The sequence below is a fragment of the Mauremys mutica genome, chromosome 4 (genome assembly GCF_020497125.1).
Source record: "Mauremys mutica isolate MM-2020 ecotype Southern chromosome 4, ASM2049712v1, whole genome shotgun sequence".
NCBI lineage: Eukaryota > Metazoa > Chordata > Testudines > Geoemydidae > Mauremys > Mauremys mutica.
The window spans coordinates 163,251,809-163,269,761 of NC_059075.1; the positions used below are offsets into that span (position 1 = coordinate 163,251,809).

Genomic DNA, 17,953 nt, shown 5'->3' on the forward strand with positions numbered 1-17,953 from the left:
ATAAGTGAGATTTCTGGTGTACCTTTTATAAGTGGGCTTGGAAGGATTAGATCTATCAGTAATTGTCAGTAACCATCAATTTCACCATACACACATAACCAGCTACAAAATATTTCCATGAAAAATCAAAGTTTACGAATAGGAAAAAATGTTGCTTGAGAACTTGGAGTTTAAGGATATTGAACTTGTATATTTTGACATGTGATGTTGACAATTTGTTTTAACAGCTATAAAGTTATTTCACTTATTGAATTGCAGCATCTACTGTCATTAAATAATTGCCTGATCCACCCAACCCCATAGTTTCCCACAATTGTGAAGGTTTAAAAAAAAAAAATCAGAAAAATGTTTTAAAATAAACATTATCAATTGAAAAAGACGGTTACTCACCGTAGTAACTGTTGTTCTTCAAGATGTGTTGCTCCTATCCATTCCATTTAGGTGAGCGCGCCGCGCGTGCACGGCTCTTCGGAACTTTTTTACCCTAGCAACTCCGGCGGGCCGGCTGGCGCCCCCTGGAGTGGCGCCGCTATGGCGCCTGTTATATACCCCAGCCGGCCCGTCCGCTCCTCAGTTCCTTCTTGCCGGCTACTCCGACAGTGGGGAAGGAGGGCGGGTCTGGAATGGATAGGAGCAACACATCTCGAAGAACAACAGTTACTACGGTGAGTAACCGTCTTTTCTTCTTCGAGTGATTGCTCCTATGCATTCCAGTCAGGTGATTCCCAAGCCTTACCCAGGCGGTGGGGTCGGAGTGAGACGTGGCGGAGTGTAATACCGCGGAGCCGAAGGCTGCGTCGTCTCGAGACTGCTGCACCAATGCGTAGTGGGAGGCGAAGGTGTGGACCGAAGACCAGGTGGCCGCTCGACAGATGTCCTGGATGGGGACATGGGCCAGGAAGGCGGCCGACGAGGCGTGCGCTCTCGTGGAGTGAGTGGTGAGGCGGCATGGTGGCACACGAGCAAGCTCGTAGCAGGTCCGGATACACGCTGTGACCCAGGAGGAAATCCGTTGGGAGGAGATCGGCTCGCCCTTCATGTGGTCAGCAACCGCTACGAACAGCTGGGGCGAACGCCGGAAGGGCTTCGTCCGCTCGATGTAAAAAGCGAGCGCCCTGCGGACGTCGAGGGTGTGCAGCTGTTGCTCCCGAGGCGAGGCATGCGGCTTCGGGAAGAAGACCGGGAGGAAGATCTCCTGGTTGAGGTGGAAGGCCGACACCACCTTTGGGAGGAAGGCCGGATGTGGTCGAAGCTGCACCTTGTCCCCGTGGAAGACGGTGTATGGCGGACTAACCGTTAGAGCACGGAGCTCAGAGACTCGCCTCGCTGATGTAATGGCAACGAGGAAGGCTGTCTTCCAGGAGAGGTAGAGCAGGGAGCACGTGGCCAAGGGCTCGAAGGGGGGACCCATCAGCTTGGCCAGCACGAGGTTCAAATCCCAGGTCGGGGCAGGACGCCGCACCGGCGGGTACAAGCGGTCCAGGCCTTTAAGGAAGCGGGAAACCATCGGGTTGGAGAAGATGGACCGACCGGCCACAGATGGACGAAAGGCGGACACTGCTGCCAGGTGAACTCTCAAGGAGGAGACCGCAAGACCTTGCTCCTTAAGGTACCAGAGGTAGTCCAGGATGGTAGGGACAGGGACTACGAAGGGATTGAGGCCTCGTTGGTCACACCAGAGCGCGAACAGCTTCCATTTCGCCAGATAGGTGGAGCGAGTAGAAGGCTTTCTGCTCTCCAGCAGGACGTGCTGAACCGCCGCCGAACAGTCCCTCTCTGCGTGGGTCAACCACACAGGTACCAAGCTGTAAGATGGAGGGACTGCAGGCTCGGATGGCGGAGTCTGCCGAAGTCCTGGGTGATGAGGTCCGGCCACAACGGAAGGGGGATAGGATCCCGAACGGAGAGCTCGAGCAGCAGGGAGTACCAATGTTGCCTCGGCCAGGCCGGAGCCACGAGTATGACGGTGGCTCTGTCCCTCCGAAGCTTCTGTAACACTCGGTGGACGAGCGGGAACGGAGGGAAGGCATAGAGAAGGTGATCCTTCCAGGAATACAGGAAGGCGTCCGACAGGGAGCCCGGCGCGTGAACCCTGAACGAGCAGAACAGGTGGCACTTTCTGTTCGCCTTGGAGGCGAATAGGTCTATCCGGGGAAACCCCCACCTGCGGAAGATTGTGTGCACGACGTCGGGACGGAGAGACCACTCGTGGGAGAGGAACGACCTGCTGAGATGGTCGGCCAGCGTGTTCTGTATTCCCGGAAGAAAGGATGCTTCTAGGTGAATGGAGTGGGTCACGCAGAAGTCCCACAGGAGCATCGCCTCCTTGCAGAGGAGGGAGGAGCGGGCTCCGCCCTGTTTGTTCACGTAGAACATTGCTGATGTATTGTCCGTGAACACTGTCACACAGCGGCCTTGCAGGTGGGTGCAGACGGTGCGACAGGCCAAACGGATCGCTCGCAGCTCGCGGACATTGATGTGCAGAGCTAGCTCCTGAGGCGACCACAGGCCCTGGGTGTGAAGGTCGGCCAGGTGAGCTCCCCAACCGAGCGCTGAGGCATCCGTGGTCAGAGTGGCGGACGGGCGAGGAGGATGAACGGGACTCCCGCACAGACGACCTCCGGGTCTAGCCACCAGTTGAGGGACTCGAGGGTTGGCCTGGAGACTGTGACCACCATATCGATGGGATCTCGATGCGGCCGGTACACCGACGCGAGCCAAGACTGGAATGGGCGGAGGTGGAGCCGCGCGTACGTGGTGACGTACGTGCATGATGCCATGTGGCCCAGGAGGTGGAGGCAGGAGCGCACCGTCGTGGTTGGGAAGGTGATGAGGTCCCGGATGAGGGAGACCATCGTCTGATGATGAGATCGCGGTAGGCAGGCCCGGGCCAACGAGGAGTCGAGGACCGCTCCAATGAACTCCACCCGCTGCGACGGGATCAAGGTGGACTTCTCGGTGTTGATGAGAAGACCGAGTCGCCGGAAGAGGGACAGTATGTCTGTCAACTGGCCCATTACCAGCTGTCGAGACTGTCCGCGAACCAGCCAGTCGTCGAGATACGGGTAGACATGTATCTGACGACGGCGGAGGGCTGCGGCAACCACTGCCATGCATTTGGTAAACACCCTTGGTGCGGTGGAGAGCCCGAACGGTAACACGGCGAACTGGTAGTGGGCGTTGTTGACCACAAACCGGAGGTAACGTCGATGAGGAGGATAGATCGCGACATGAAAGTAGGCGTCCTTCATGTCGAGGGCGGCAAACCAGTCTCCCGGATCCAGAGAGGGAATGATGGTCCCCAGGGTGACCATGCGAAACTTGGGCTTGAGCAGGTATTTGTTCAGCTCGCGAAGGTCCAGGATAGGACGTAGCCCTCCTTTCGCTTTGGGGATGAGAAAATAACGGGAATAGAATCCCCTGCCCCACCTGTCTTGAGGCACTGCTTCTATGGCACCCACGCTCAACAGAGTCTGGACCTCTTGTAAGAGGACATGCTCGTGAGAGGGGTCCCTGAAGAGGGACAGGGAGGGTGGGTGGAAAGGCGGGGGTGAAACAAATTGAAGGCAGTATCCCGACTGGACTGTTTGAAGCACCCAGTTGTCCGTTGTTAATTGGGACCACGCCGAAAAGAAATGGGAAAGGCGGTTGTAAAATAAAGGGGTAGGATCCGGTAGGGAGAGTGATGGGCCGTCCTCGTGCGTCCCATCAAAAGGCCTGCTTGGACCCCTGAGGGGCCTTGGAAGAGGCCTGGCCCTGGCTACGCCTGTTGCCGGAAGGACGACGGCGATTTGGACCCGGTCGCCTGCTATTGTACGGGCGGTAGCGTTGTTGGTGGAAGGACCGGGGGGGTTGCTGCCGGAAGGACCTGCGCTGTGGAGCCGGCGTGTGCATCCCTAGGGTGCGGATGGCAATGCGACCGTCCTTTATGGTCTGGATCCGGGAATCAGTCTTCTCGGAGAAGAGACCCTGAGTGTCAAACGGCAGGTCCTGTAACGTATATTGCACCTCCGGCGGCAGGGTGGAGGACTGCAGCCAGGAGATGCGCCGCATCGTCACGCCGGAGGCTAAGGTCCGAGCTCCCGAGTCCGCGGCGTCGAGGGCGGCCGTGATGGAGGACCTGGACGATTTCTTTCCCTCGTCCAACATTGCCGAGAACTCCTGGCGGGAGGCTGTTGGCAGGAGCTCTGTAAACTTCGCCAGGGAAGTCATGATGTCAAAGACGTACCTGGCGAGGAGGACCATCTGGTTGGCGATGCGCATTTGTAGGCTGCCCGCCGAGTAGATCTTGCGGCCTAACAGGTCCATTCGCCGCGCGTCCTTCGACTTAGGCGCAGGGGCAGGTTGACCATGACTCTCCCTGTCGTTGACCGACTGGACGACCAACGAGTCCGGGGTTGGGTGAGTATAGAGATACTCGTAGCCCGTGGGGGGAACTGAATATTTGCGCTCGACCCCCCGAGCCGTAGGAGGGATGGACGCAGGCGTCTGCCAGAGTGTGGTGGCGTTCTTCTGTATTGTCCGTACAAACGGTAATGCCACTCGCACTGGAGCCTCTGCTCCGACGACATTAGTGATAGGGTCCTCGTCCTCCTGAATCTCCGCCACTGGAAGAGCCATGGCCGTCGCCACGCGGCGAAGCAGGTCTTGGTGAGCCTTCAGGTCTATAGGCAGAGGCTCCTTGGTGGAAGCTCCGGCCACCGCCTCGTCCGGTGAGGACGACGAGGACAAGCCCTGGACAGCGACCTCCGTCGAAGGACCTGCGGACTGTTCGTCGGCTGGGTCGGGCTGCATGGTCCCCTCGCGGTCAGGCTCGCGTGGTGGTGAAGGGGGCGGCCGGCTAACAGTCGCCTCTGGTACCCTGCGCTCAGAGGCAGGGGCTCTCGGGGGCAACGGCACCCCCTGAGACTCATACTGGGCCCATGGCACCCAGAATCCCCACTGCTGTGCCCCCTGAGGTTGACCGTGTGGGGTAGGCGGTAGGTGAGCATTGCTGTCCACCGCGGAGGCGACCGATGCAGAGCGGGATGGCCATGGCGGTGCCGAGGCACTGACGGATTGCGCTGTCGACTGAGGCAGTTCGGCCCCGGAAGGTGCCGAGGATCGGTGCCGGTCTTCACGGTACCGGGACGGTGACCGAGACCAACGTCTGCCGCGGTGCCGGGAGCTCAACCGGTGCCGGGAGCTCGACCGGGATTCGGACCTGCGGTGCCGGGAGCGGCTGCACGGGGAACGGTGCCGGGAACGATGCCGAGACGGAGACCTCTGTCGGTGCCGACGCGACGGCGATCGGGACCTGGTGCGACGCCGGGAGTGCGACCGGTACCGCGATGACGAACGGAACCGGGACTGCGACCGGCGTCGAGTCTGCGACCAGTACCGTGATGGCGAGCGGTGCCGAGATCGCGAGCGACGGGACGGTGACCTGCGGCGGGACCGGGAACGTGACCGGGAGCGTAGTCCGTGCCGTCTGTCCGGAGAGGGCGGCCGGAGCATCATGGCCAGTTTTCCTGCCGACACGACAGCCCGCGCCGGCGGTGCCAGGGGCCGGAGGCTCGGTGCCTCTATGAGCTGTATTAGCTCGCGCGCCGAGGAGAAAGTCTCCGGTGTTGATGGCAGCCGGGGCTCGACCACGGTCGGTGCCGGGGAGCGTGGCGGTGCCGGACTCGACGGCCCTTGCGGCGCCGGAGTCAAAGGCCCGGTGCACGTCTTGTGCACGGCCACCGCAGGGGCCGCAGGTGGCGCAATCGTCTTCGCTGAGTCCTCAGCGCGGGCCTTAGCAAGTGCCTTCGCCAGTTTGTGTTTTTTAGAAGGCGAGAGCGAGCGGTGCCGGGTCTTCGGAGCCGCTGGCTGAGGCTGCGGAGCCGCGGTGCCGGAGCAGCTCGGGGCCGCCGGTGCGCTCTGCACCGATGAAGCCCTCGGTGCCGGCGCGGACGGTGCCGGGGGCTGGAGCGACGCCTCCATTAGGAGTTGTTTTAATCTAATGTCCTGCTCCTTACGAGTTCGCGGCTTAAAGGCGGAACAGATCGAACACTTATCTGTTCGGTGACCTTCTCCAAGGCAGCGGAGGCAGGCGTCGTGTGGGTCTCCGATTGGCATAGGCCTCTGGCAAGATGCGCAGGGCTTAAAGCCCGGTGCCTTGGGCATGAGCCCGCACCGGGGGAGGAAAGGGAGGGGATACCCCCCTTAACCTTATCCTAAACCTAACTAACTAACTATCAAAAACTATCTACACTAAGTACTAAACGAACTATATACAGAGAACAGTAGCGAGAGCTAGGGTAGTGGAGGACAGAGAGCACTCCACAGTTCCAACTGGCCGTCACGGGCGGTAAGAAGGAACTGAGGAGCGGACGGGCCGGCTGGGGTATATAACAGGCGCCATAGCGGTGCCACTCCAGGGGGCGCCAGCCGGCCCGCCGGAGTTGCTAGGGTAAAAAAGTTCCGAAGAGCCGTGCATGCGCGGCGCGCACACCCTGACTGGAATGCATAGGAGCAATCACTCGAAGAAGAATTATATAAAAAATTGAACTCCGCCAAGCCTCTTTATAAGGTATAGCTTGGGCATGTGATTTAAGGAAATTTGTTTCATGATGGTTTAAAGAGTGAAAAAGGAAATAAAAAAGCCCGTGTAAATCTAACAGTCAATGCAGAACAACGTAATGGTATGTTACACCGTGACCTGCATACAAGCCATATGCCCTCAGGCCTGTTACTAGAGAGTGGAACAGTAAGTCAGAGCAGAGACAAAGCAAGTTTCAGACGTGGGCAAGGTGGGGAAGGAAAGGTTTTCAACTGAGATTTGGGAGGAGATGGAGAGTTGATGGGACAGGGGATGACTATTCCAGCTGGCAGGACCTGACTCGTGCTCCAGTTGTGCCCAGGGTTTGGGAGGACCAAAACCTTGTCCGTGCAACAATCCTCACTGATTTTAACACCGGTTCAGCTCCGTGGTATTAGCAACATTGGGATCCTGAGCACAGACCAGCCACCAGTGTTTGAAGCACCACTGTCCCCCAGTCCAGTTCCCATTGAAGTTAGCAGAAAGATGAGTATTGACGACAACGGGAGAGAGATCAGACCCCAGGGTCCAGCCTCAATCAACAGAGATCTTAAAAGCCAGCAGCCAGCCTAGGCCAGGCAGTCCAATGTTCTTAATGGGAGCAGAGCTGGTGTTAGCTGTGCTGGGAAATTTTGAAAGCGTCCCTAGGGCAGACAAGGCCAGCGAGCAGGCGATTTCTAGATGAGTGACAATCTGGGAACAGCAAGCTAAGCCAAACTCACATGGTAGAGTATGAGACGAGCAAAGCTGGTACAATAGAGTATGATCAGAAATGTGCCAATCACCTATTCTTACTATTTGCATTGTGGTAGCGCCTATGAGCCCCAGTCGTGGCCCAGGATCTTATGGTGCAAGGTGCTGTACAGACACAGGACAGATAGATGGTCCCGCCCCAAAGAGCTTACAACCTAATAAATAATACCCAGCTCCCATCTAGTGCTTTTCATTAGTAGATCTCAAAGTGCTTTACAAAGGTCAGTATCATTATCCCCATATTACAGATGGGGAAACTGAGGCAGAGAGTAATACATCTGTAAGACCTAAATCTCTCCTCCAGATATCTATCAGTTCAGTGACTTCCAAATACCTCCCTGGGTACTTACCTGTGTGAGCCTGCTGGAAGGATCAATACATAGATTTTGTGAGGTGACCCTACCTTGATCTCTGAATTCCAGACTGCCAGGGATCTGTCAGTGGAGTGAGGTGGGAAGCTGAAGACAGAGAAAGAGAAAGAGTGCTGCAGAGGGATGGCAGCACTCTCTGGAGCTCATGGGGTATGCTGCACGGCCCTACGGGTGAGAGAGACAGTCAGAGGGGCAACACCACCACGGACAGGCAGCAGAATTCTTCACTTTGGAAGAAGTCAGCATTTGAAACAGAACAGGCAGGGAATGTGCTGATCTGGGGGTTCCTTTAGGAGGGGTTCCCCCTTGTCCCAGAGAGGCAGGGATTCTGGGTTTGTCATGCCGTCCCCTCACTGCAGAACCCAAGTGGGATCTCAGGGCCAGACCAAGAACTCAATTCAGCCCCAGCCAGCCTTGGCGTGGGCAGCTAATGGAGGGGAGGGACGGGTCAGGAGTCACCTCCAAATGGTTCCTCCTGCTGGAGCTAGAGAACTACATCCATTAGCTGGAAGCAGCAGCGAGGTAAGGACTCACGCTCCCCTAATGGGGGTTACACAGGGCCCCTTTGAGCAGCCTCCACTACAACCCAGTCAAACACACAGACACTCCCACCTCCGTCAAGGCTGATGGGGCTATGGACAAAGGCCTCACGCATCATTTCAGGGGGGCATCCCATGAAACTGTGGGGCGATGCACTGTGATCTGTAGCATCCCCTGAATCTCTATGGCCCTGGGAGCCTGTCACAGACACCCCATTTCACACCACACCTGGAACTCTGCCCTCCTCGTGCTAACCCAGACCCCATGCCCGCTCTGGGCCTCTCCACAGCCCCCATTTTGTGGTTTGCGCCCTATAGATCCTCTCTGGACCAGCTAGGGAGTGAGCAGTTCTCTGCCCATGCTCATTACACCTGCTCCCTGTGGTCTCTGTTGCCAGGAAGACATACAGGGCAGCCTGGGTGAGGATGCCAGCTCACCATCCCTTCCCAGCGCTGGAGAACAAGCACTTTCCTCTGAGCCCCCTTGCCCCTGTCCAGAGCTGCCTGTACCCTGATGTGGCCTGTCAGGGTCTCTTCTAAGGCCATCCCCGGCCCCGTTATTCCCCTGCCAGCTCACCTGCACCCCCAGGCAGAGTGCTGGCACACTCAGGGCAGAGTCCTCCAGGGCTGCATGCCAAGGCTGGGCACAATGAGCCACTCCACCCCCCCCACGGATAAACCCTGCAGGGGAGTGGGGACCAGCCTGAGACAGAGCTGGCACTCTGAAGGGGCCCAAGCCCAGCCCTGCCCCTTGTTGCCAGCAGAGGCCGGAGAAGTCCTGAGCTTTGGGGTGCCCCTGTGAGCTGCCCTGCCAGAGACTCCCTGGAAGCCTGGAGCCGCAAGGCAGGCCCTGGGTGTGCAGGGCAGATAACCCCCTGCCTCCAAGTATCCCTCCACACAGAGCCCTGCCCCCAGCCTCTCCTACCTTCGACAGGTCTTGGGCTCTCGGAGGAGAGACCCTCCCCTAGGACGTGGCTTTGGAGAAGCAGGCAGTGGAGAGGGTGGGCCCAGGGAGAGCTCCCTGCCGCTGCAGCGCTGTGCCCAGTGGGACATTCTTCTGCTGTCGCAGCATCTGTTTACGGCTGCTCCCTTCCCACAGCCTGGCTTTTTCTCAGTTATATACACAAAGCTCACCGCCACACTGCCCCCTCCCCTGCCAAGCCCACGGCAGGGGGTAGGCAGGGCGCTGGGCAGGCTAATAGCCCTCTAGCCCCTTCCATCCACTGATCTCCAATCACTTGGCAGACTAATGAACTAAGCCTGACAATACTCCCTCTGCCCCCCCTCCCCCCGGGAGGGAGCCAACTGATCCATTTCTGACAACTGGGGAAACTGAGGCACACAATACATGACCCTGGACAAGTCACTTCCATTCGAAGTCAGTGGCAGAGACAGGGATCAAACCCAGGGGTTTGCTGCTAGCCCTTTGCTCCCACCACAAGGAATCAAATTCCTCTGAGTCTCAGGCATGGAGAGAAATACAATATTGTCTCTCTCACACACACACACACACACACACACGTGGTCCCATTCCCCTACACCACTGGGTCTCTCTTGGGGTATATGAGCCAGTCTCATGGACCTTGGCCTCATCTGATCCCAGCTCGTTCCTCTCCACCACCAGGGTGAGACCCTCCCCTGTAGCTCCTGCCATGCAGCCTGTGACCTCCCTGTTTCCCTCTTTCACCTCAGTGGTCCACCTGGTTTCAAAGCTCAGCTGAAAACTCCACCTTACACCCTTGCCTCTAACATCTCTCATCCCAGCTAGTGTTCATTACAGGGGAGGGTGAGCTAGGGGATCAAGTGCTCGACTGAGACTCAGGAGACCTGGGCAAGTCCCTTCCCCTCTCTGGGCCTGTTTCCCCAGATGTAAAACTTACCTACAAATTTCTACTGGAGGCAAAGTCAGGGTCCCGTTATGATAGGTGCAGTATAGTCAGTGCCAGCCCCTGCCCCAAGGAACTTGCAATGTAAAATATACAATTGCCCGGCCCCACAGGACTGACGTGAATCTTCGTTCACTGAGGCACTTTCCAATCTTCCCACAGAAGACGCTGGAGCAGGCCAAGGTATTGTCCTTTTCTGTGGCCAAGCGTTTGGTGCAATACCGTTCTATGGCACTGTATCAAGATGAGGGGGCTCCAGGCAGCAGGCGGGTGGGGAGAGCTCAGGCAGGGTAATGCCACCTGGGCTACTCCTCTACCTCCTTGGGCTCTCCTCCCACCGCACCCAATAGCCTCTCAGTGCTGTTCTGCTTGCTACCAAGAATGACGGCCCAGTGGCTCTGCCAGCGATCGTCTCTGGCCTTGGGTGAATCCCTTCATCTCTGCACCTCATTTCCCCTGTCTGACACACCTACCTCCCAAGGGCCCCGAGGATGCATTCGTGCTTGGAGCGTGCTCTGAGGAGGTCAAGGATTAAGCATTTGTGAAGATGCTGTTTCTTGTCTCCCAGTCAGGCCAGGCTGCTCCAGGAAGCTGATCTCCCAGCAGGCGCGCACTCCCTGGAATGTGCTTTCCCTGCTCCCAGCCGTTAAAGAAGCCCCTTGTTTATAAGCTGCGTTGCCGCCTTGTAAACACTGCGCGCTTGCAATGCTTTCGGCTCCTTCCAGCCGTTTGCCAGCAGAGCTCAAAGCCCTTCAAGAAAGAGCTACCCCTGGTACGTGGAAGGGGAGAATGGGTAAAGCTCCACACCTGGGAAGGTGAGGCACTGCTGCCGGGTCGGGGGGAGACGTGGTACTGACCCAGCATGGAAATGGTAAAGGAAGCCCCCTGCTGTCTCCAGAAAACTTGATGTTTGTCTCTCAAGGATTTCATTAGCACAAGTCAAGATGTTTATACAGCAGCTATCTTCCCCCCAGCATTGCACCACCACTGCCCCAATGTACAGGCCTAGCGCACCCTCCCACCCCGTTTTCCCCCATTCCCTGCCACAACAGGCCCCCGATTTCCTTTCCCCCAGCACTGCATCACCCTCCCTGTGACCCCCGCTCTCTTGCCAGCAGCATAATGCAGCTGTCCCTACTGATCAAATCGCATTGCAGCCCATAAAGCAGCTTGTTCCCGTAATAAGATTAAAGCTGCAGTCGGGCGATGGCCTTAGGAGCTAAAGATGAGCAGCTGCCCCCAGGCAGGAGAGCCCCCCATGCAGTCTCAGAGCAGATACAGCCCTAGAGCACACAGTCACTCATACCTCCCAGCCCAAGGGGAGTAGTGACTCTGCCTTTTCTGAGACTTGCTACTGAAATCCTAAAGTGGTAACACTCAACCCTCCTGGTGCTGCTGCAGGGGGAGGAACAGCCAAAGGCTCCCTGGAGGAGCAGCCAAGAAGTACGCAGGAAAATCGCACAGTTTGGCGGTGTGTCCACACGGCAGGCTCAGCCCCCTCTTCCGGCTCTTCTGGAAACGCTCACAAGTTCTGGCTGCACCTCCTGATCTAGGCACGCCCCAGCCACGGCCTCGCAATGTTGTGGGATCTTCTCAGCTGGCCAAGACATCCATCCAGCACGGCAGGAGGAGGAGGCTGGACAGGGGGTGCTCTGCAGCTGTGGGGCCTGTGTCTGCTCCCTCGTATCATGCCTCCAGGCTGAGGTCCTCTGGGTGGCATCCACCAAGTCCCTAGATGCCTTTGAGCAGCAGTGGGCACTGCCTGGGGTTCCCTGCTCAGTGTCCCCTTCTGGTTCCCTGAGTTTTAACCTTTGGACCTCACTCATTCCTGTTTTCTCCTTCGTTGTCCCCAGTACTCAACTGCAGCCTGGACTGGGCAGTTCCTCCCTCTTTAGCTGAGGGGCCGGGCCTTTCGTTTTGGACACACCTAGACCCACCTGTCCCAGTCCTGCAAATAGTACCGTAGGCTTGGTGTGTTACTGCCAGACATGCGCACTCAGAACCCACACATGCACTGAACCCACGCTGGTGGGCTCGGCAGCGGAGTATGGGGCAGAGAGCGTGTTGAGCTCTGCCCACATCCCTACCTGCCCATTTTGCAATGGGGAGGCAGCAAAAGCACAGGTAGCTGGGCTCCCGTTTACACAGTCCTCCAACACCTATCCCACAATTCCCTGTACCTGTATCTTCTACCTACTCACTTCCCACGTGCTCTCCATGCCCCAGAAGCTGCCTGAAATTTGGATCAGGCTTCCAAAACAACCTCGATGCTCAGACCTGTATTAATGTTTCACAACATCCCCAAAGTTTTGGGGTGAGGTGGTTACGGCTTAAACTCCACACCCCACGCCCAGAAAAGTAGAACTGCCAGAACATACTGAGTTCTCTTAGAGGCAGTAACCCCAGAAATGTCTAAGGCCCTACTCATAAAAAGACCTACTCTTATGCACTGGGAATAGGCCCATTGACTTATTTGCAAGATCATGGCCTTGAAAAGGCCTATTAACCCTTCCAGGATTGGATTGTCTGTACGGCCCCTAGCACACCTGGGCACTGGTCTTTGTTGGGGGCCACAGTAATACTAGTAATTAGTAATAAAAGCTTAGGAACAATAATAAGGGTTCATCACAATTAGAACTTATTAAACATTTTTTAGATGTTTGAGAGCTGAGCAGAGCTATATGAGAGCTAAGTATAATTACTGTGGGTGGATTGAGATCTTGCCTGGACATTTTGCAAGGCGTTAACTGTCAAGTTTCACCCCCTTCTTTTCATACTCTAAAGCCTTTATTGAGAGCAAGATTTCTCCCCAACCCCCTCCCTGTTCTCTCTCTCTCTCTCTCTCTCTCTCATTTCTTTCGATTTTGGTGCCTTAGGGTCACGCCAGCTCTGCAATAATCCACTGTACAGTTCAGAGAGCAAGCCAGCCCCAAGAAAGAAAATAAGCCCTTTTAATACAGCACTCCTTGGTCATCATCAAGCTTTTGGAGAAACTGGAGGCAAAGGCAGGAAACATCTGACAGATGCCAGATCATCCAGGGGTTAGGGCACTAGCGTGGGCACAGAATAGCAAGCAGGGGAAGGGTCTGCAGTTCAGGACTGAGCTGCATTAGACTAGTGGGTGAGAGGAAAGATGGCCTAGTCATTTGGAAGTCCTCGGTTCAAGTCCCTGCCTTACAACCAACTCCTGGCGACCTTAGGCAAGTCACTTAGCCTCTGTGTGCCTCAGCTCCCACCGTGTACAATGGAAATAGCCCAGCCCTCCCTCACAGGCATGTTTCAAGGACAAATACAAGAAAGATACTCAGACATTAGGGTGAGAGGAACCAAGTACCTGAGTTAGAGTCCCAAGATCTGCAATAGGCAGAAGCCAAGTCACAGGTACAGTTAATAAGCAATAAAATGGAGCAGCATCACTCTTTATAAATACTTTCACACCTGTGTAGTGAGTTCTACCTGTAGCTCTCAGCATTTTCCAGTTGGCTTCTATGCATGGGCATTAAACATCCATCTTTAAAATCTAGTGCCTGGCTGTTTTAAAGCTCTTTCCAAAGGTTGGTCAATATCATTATCCCCCCATTTTAAAATGGAGAAATGGCAGTACAGAGAGCTCAAGTCAAGTCAGTAACAAAACTAGAGAACAGAACCCAGGAGTCCAGACCACCGGTCTGGCTCCCTCTCTGCTGAATTCTGTCTTCTCTAATCCATTAGCAACACAATGAGATAGGTTAGACACAAAAGGTAAGATTTAGCCAAAAAAGGGTGTAGTACAATTTTATTTACATAAAAAACTTAAATATTCACTTCCTTAGAAGTTGCAACCAAAACAGTACATACTAGGGAAGGGCTTGTTTTCATGATCCAACGTGGAGGAAGAGCAACAAGTAAATAGATAATCTTAAAGAATTAGACAGAAATAGGAGGTCAGCTAAGGGTAACAACAACGACAGATACACCAGCATGGCGAGATTAAACTGAAGGGTCAGGCTTTTCAAAGATAGAAAAGAGGGGACATAACCAAAATATATAAAATAGATGGTTTGGGGAAAGTAAATAGGACACCCTCCTATAGACTGTGGCTTTTTCTTCAATGTATAGTGCTGTGGAACTCATTGCTACTGGCAACCACTTTGGGCCGATCAGAAATTTGCATGGATAACTGCCACAAACACAAGATAGGATACCCACTGAAGTGGTTCAGAGCTTCTCTCCTCCAGCTGAGAGTAGAGACAGCCTCCCTTCCATCCTCCCTCCCCTCCCCCATCCACCCCACAGTGGCACTGCTGCCTCCAGCTGTTGCTTCCACAGGGCTCAGAGCAGCAAAGGGACCTGGCATGAGAGCCTGCTGCCCCACACACCCCAATACCACAGGGGTGCAGACACACCCCCATATTGGAGGGCAAGAGGCCAAACATCCACATACTTTAACCTACTAACTCTTGAACAAACCTATCGGGGGTGGGGGAAGGGAGGTGTTCTGTTCCATGCAGTTCATCCCCCAGAGACAGCACCTTTGCTATTAAGGTTGCTGGATCAGGCCTTACCCAAACCCTTCACGTAAGCGGGCCCCCTAGTTGTGAGCAAGAAGCCAAAAGGGGAGAGCCCAGGTTAATGCACATCAGCTGTATTTTTAATTGTATGCCTGTTAAAGCAGATCTAAAGCAGACCATGAACTCCCCAGTACCATGCTCCATCCATGAGCTGAGTTGCTGGCCCTGTCCCGCTGGAAGGGTCAAATGTTATTTTTTCATCACCTAGAAGGTGCATCAGACACAAACCCTGCCCCCAAGCTTACAACCTAGTAATCAGTGTGGCGTGGGCATGAAGGGGGCATTTGCTCTAGCTGCCTCTGAAGATTTACAAAGCCCAGCATTGAAATTAACAAGAGATGTTCCCCCTTGATCAGTACCAGCCCTGCTGGCTGGCTGAGACCTTATAGACCAAACCTCTGTACTCTGTTCTCTCAATGCCTTTGGTCTGGTAATAAAGATTTCCCTTTAAACCGTGCTTTAAATCTAAACATAACGTAGCCTGCACCAAATGAAAGCATTAAAGCACCCCATGCAGAGACACATTCCAGCTAAGCATCATTAACTGAGAGACAAAGTAATAACCTGATAGAAGACTTCCACAGGCTCCCTCAGACGTGAGCAGCAGCTGCTTTTTCTGGGCTTACACGCCTTGTGCGCCACTGTGAGATCTACCACCCCCTTAACTGATGCAGCCTACTACAGCCACATCCTTCCCAGGCTCCCTCCAAAGCTTCCTTAACCTGCTTTCAAACAGAAACAACTGCGATGGTGGGGGATTATCCAGTCCTTTGCTTGCAAAGCATGCTGCTCAGATGACAGTGGCTGCTGATGCTGCAGGCATGATTGGTTAGATCTGTGTGGAGGGCATGGCTCAGCAACAAGCAAGAAACAAGCCAATGCACCTTACCGTGGCACCAGCTTCCCCAGCTGGCAACTATCTATTAGCCATCACACCTTCAGCAACAGCACCCATAAAACAAGCAGCCAGGATATGAGAGAATTTTAGGATTAAGAAGGCTCCTAGCAAAGCCATAGGAAATGTACCCATTCTCTTTGCTCTTGCTTGGAATTTCAGTCCTGAACAAAATCTCAGCTCAAAACTTCATCAAAACATCTAAGCTCCACCTGATTTCACACAACTGCAGATGCTACACAATTCTGACACAAAACCTGAACCTGAGTTACAGGAGCATAAAGCATACCTGAGTGACTACTTGCCACTGAAAAGCAGCCACTGCCAGGGTGGAATAGGGCAGCTGTTTTAACAATTTGGAGCAGGAAGTGACCAATACTGTCTAAAACAAGGGGGAATTGAGGTAGACTGAATGAACACCCAAATTCAAGCTTGGCCAGTATAATGGAGCTAAAACCTTTAACCCTTTGGTGCGAAGACGGGATCACCGGCCACGGTGACACAGCTCTAGTCCTATATCCTTTTTCTAGGCTACAACTAAAAAGCCCTACAGGAACAATAGGCAACGGCACACTACATTAACTGTGTCAAGGTGATGCCAGCCTTTTACCTTGCCTAAGGATAATCCCAAGTCACCATGGGAGACAGCTCACCGCTGCTATCGCCATGTTTTCTTTGAGCATGAAAAGCTCATAGGATGTTAGTGGCTCAGTTCGGGCCACTAGCTGCCCCACTGAAGCCACTATAGGATTTCTGAAGCTATCACATAGCTCTTATTAGAAGACATATTGTTTTGGCTCCAGGAGATTGGAGTAAATATTACTAAGCAGGAGCTGATGTCTGTCCTTTTAAAATAAAGGAATTACCTGTATATCAGCAGTAGAGAGCTGCAGAGCAGGTACCTCCTCCCTCCGTCAGCATGGTGCTGTACATCCTGCTCACTAACTCTTGTCAAGTTAGAGAGACACTCCTGAGAATGTTACCATACTACCTGGAAAGCTCAATCTCTCTTTTTTGCATGTTTGGCAAACAGTGATTCTCCCCCTGAAACCCAAAAAGTGAATAAGGCATTTTGTTCCCTTGATGGTGCCTCAGTACATTCTGGAAACGAAGGTGAAGATTTATTAGTAACCTGCTGAACAGAGAAAGCAGAGTACAGATCCCAGGAAAGGGGATGGCTCAGGGACTTGGTAATAGAACATGAAGACTTCACCTGTGGGTTTCTACTCACCTTGTTCCAAAGTACAGGTTGGTAGGGATCGGGTTCTCAAAAACTAACTGTTGCTCAGTAGCCTGCAGAATTGTGCTAAGTCTAGTTTTAAGTAAACAGGTACCATTATAAAAGCCACTGAAAGTCTTGAGTAATTAACTCCATTGTTAGCAGTCTCAGCCAAGGTGAAAGAGTGAGTCCAAGTGACTTTTACCATCTGTACATGAGGTCTTCTCCAAAGTTCAAACAAACTGGCACAGCCAGCTGAGGGGAATCTTCTTTGACTAGCCTTTCTGGTCCTGTTCTCTGTGGATATACAGTGTAGGGCTACCTGCCATCTCTCTCTCGTACTGAGCTCATTAGAAAGGTAACGTTGTTTCAAATCATCCACAGACATGGATTTTCTGCATGCTTTTTCCTTGGAACAAAGCAGGTGACAGGCCAGTGAAATTGGAGGGGCAGTTTTGAATTCAAATATATCCAGTGATCCCTAGTAACCCAGAAACCTGCTAAAAAGCATTTAAAGAGCAATGACACCCTGGGAGGATTTCAATGAAGCAGAAAATCTCTGCCAAGACTAGTCAGTGTGGTTTGAAACTCCACTAACAGCAAGCATTGATTTTACTGTATTTAAACCTTATTTCTTTATCCTTTTAGAAGGAAGTACAGTAAAACAGCTTTCCAAGCATTTTTCTTTCTTCTATAACATTTGAGGTACCTCCCCATTTCACACAGGCGCACTGACAAGTTTGCCACTCCCACTGAGTTTTCACTGGGAAGGGAACATAACCTGCTATGTATATTTCCATTAGAGGGACAGTCAAATGCATGTCTTTTCCAAGATGTTAGTTAGAAGTAGTTTCAGACCCTTCGCAAATTTGAGATTTTACTTCCTAAAAGTGTGTAATTGTTTCTGTCAATCTTACTGTGACTTAGACCCGCAAGAGGAAACTGACTATACACATTGTCAAATATATGAAGTAAATCAACTGAAAAAGAGAAATATTTTCCCTTCTAATATCTTAAGAGTTTTGTCCTAAGTGTTATCGGAAGACAACAAAATTCAGGCAGATTTAATATTTCTCTTCATGGTGTCTCTATGAACCATACCATTAATTCAAACATGTGCCTACTTCTCAGTACTCTCAAGATAAAGGCCAGTTATGGGTCTATCCATGCTAAGGCTT

At 53.5% G+C, this 17,953-nt stretch overlaps 1 protein-coding gene and 1 long non-coding RNA gene across 7 annotated transcripts in view; one reads left to right on the forward strand and one right to left on the reverse strand.

The window, feature by feature from the left end:
• LOC123369721 overlaps positions 1 to 15,574 on the reverse strand; it is a 22,970-nt gene extending 7,396 nt beyond the window's left edge. Inside the window, exons 1-2 of one of the 2 annotated variants that reach the window (XR_006579131.1) lie at positions 15,226 to 15,574; positions 7,719 to 7,773 (exon numbers count right to left, since the gene is read on the reverse strand). This is a non-coding gene — a long non-coding RNA (uncharacterized LOC123369721). Of the gene's footprint in view, positions 1 to 7,718; positions 7,859 to 15,225 lie in introns of those variants that run through there. The other variant, XR_006579130.1, reaches the window with a different exon arrangement.
• Positions 1 to 17,953, forward strand: part of LOC123369703 (maestro heat-like repeat-containing protein family member 7) — a 422,324-nt gene that overhangs the window by 159,680 nt on the left and 244,691 nt on the right. The window lies entirely within an intron of this gene.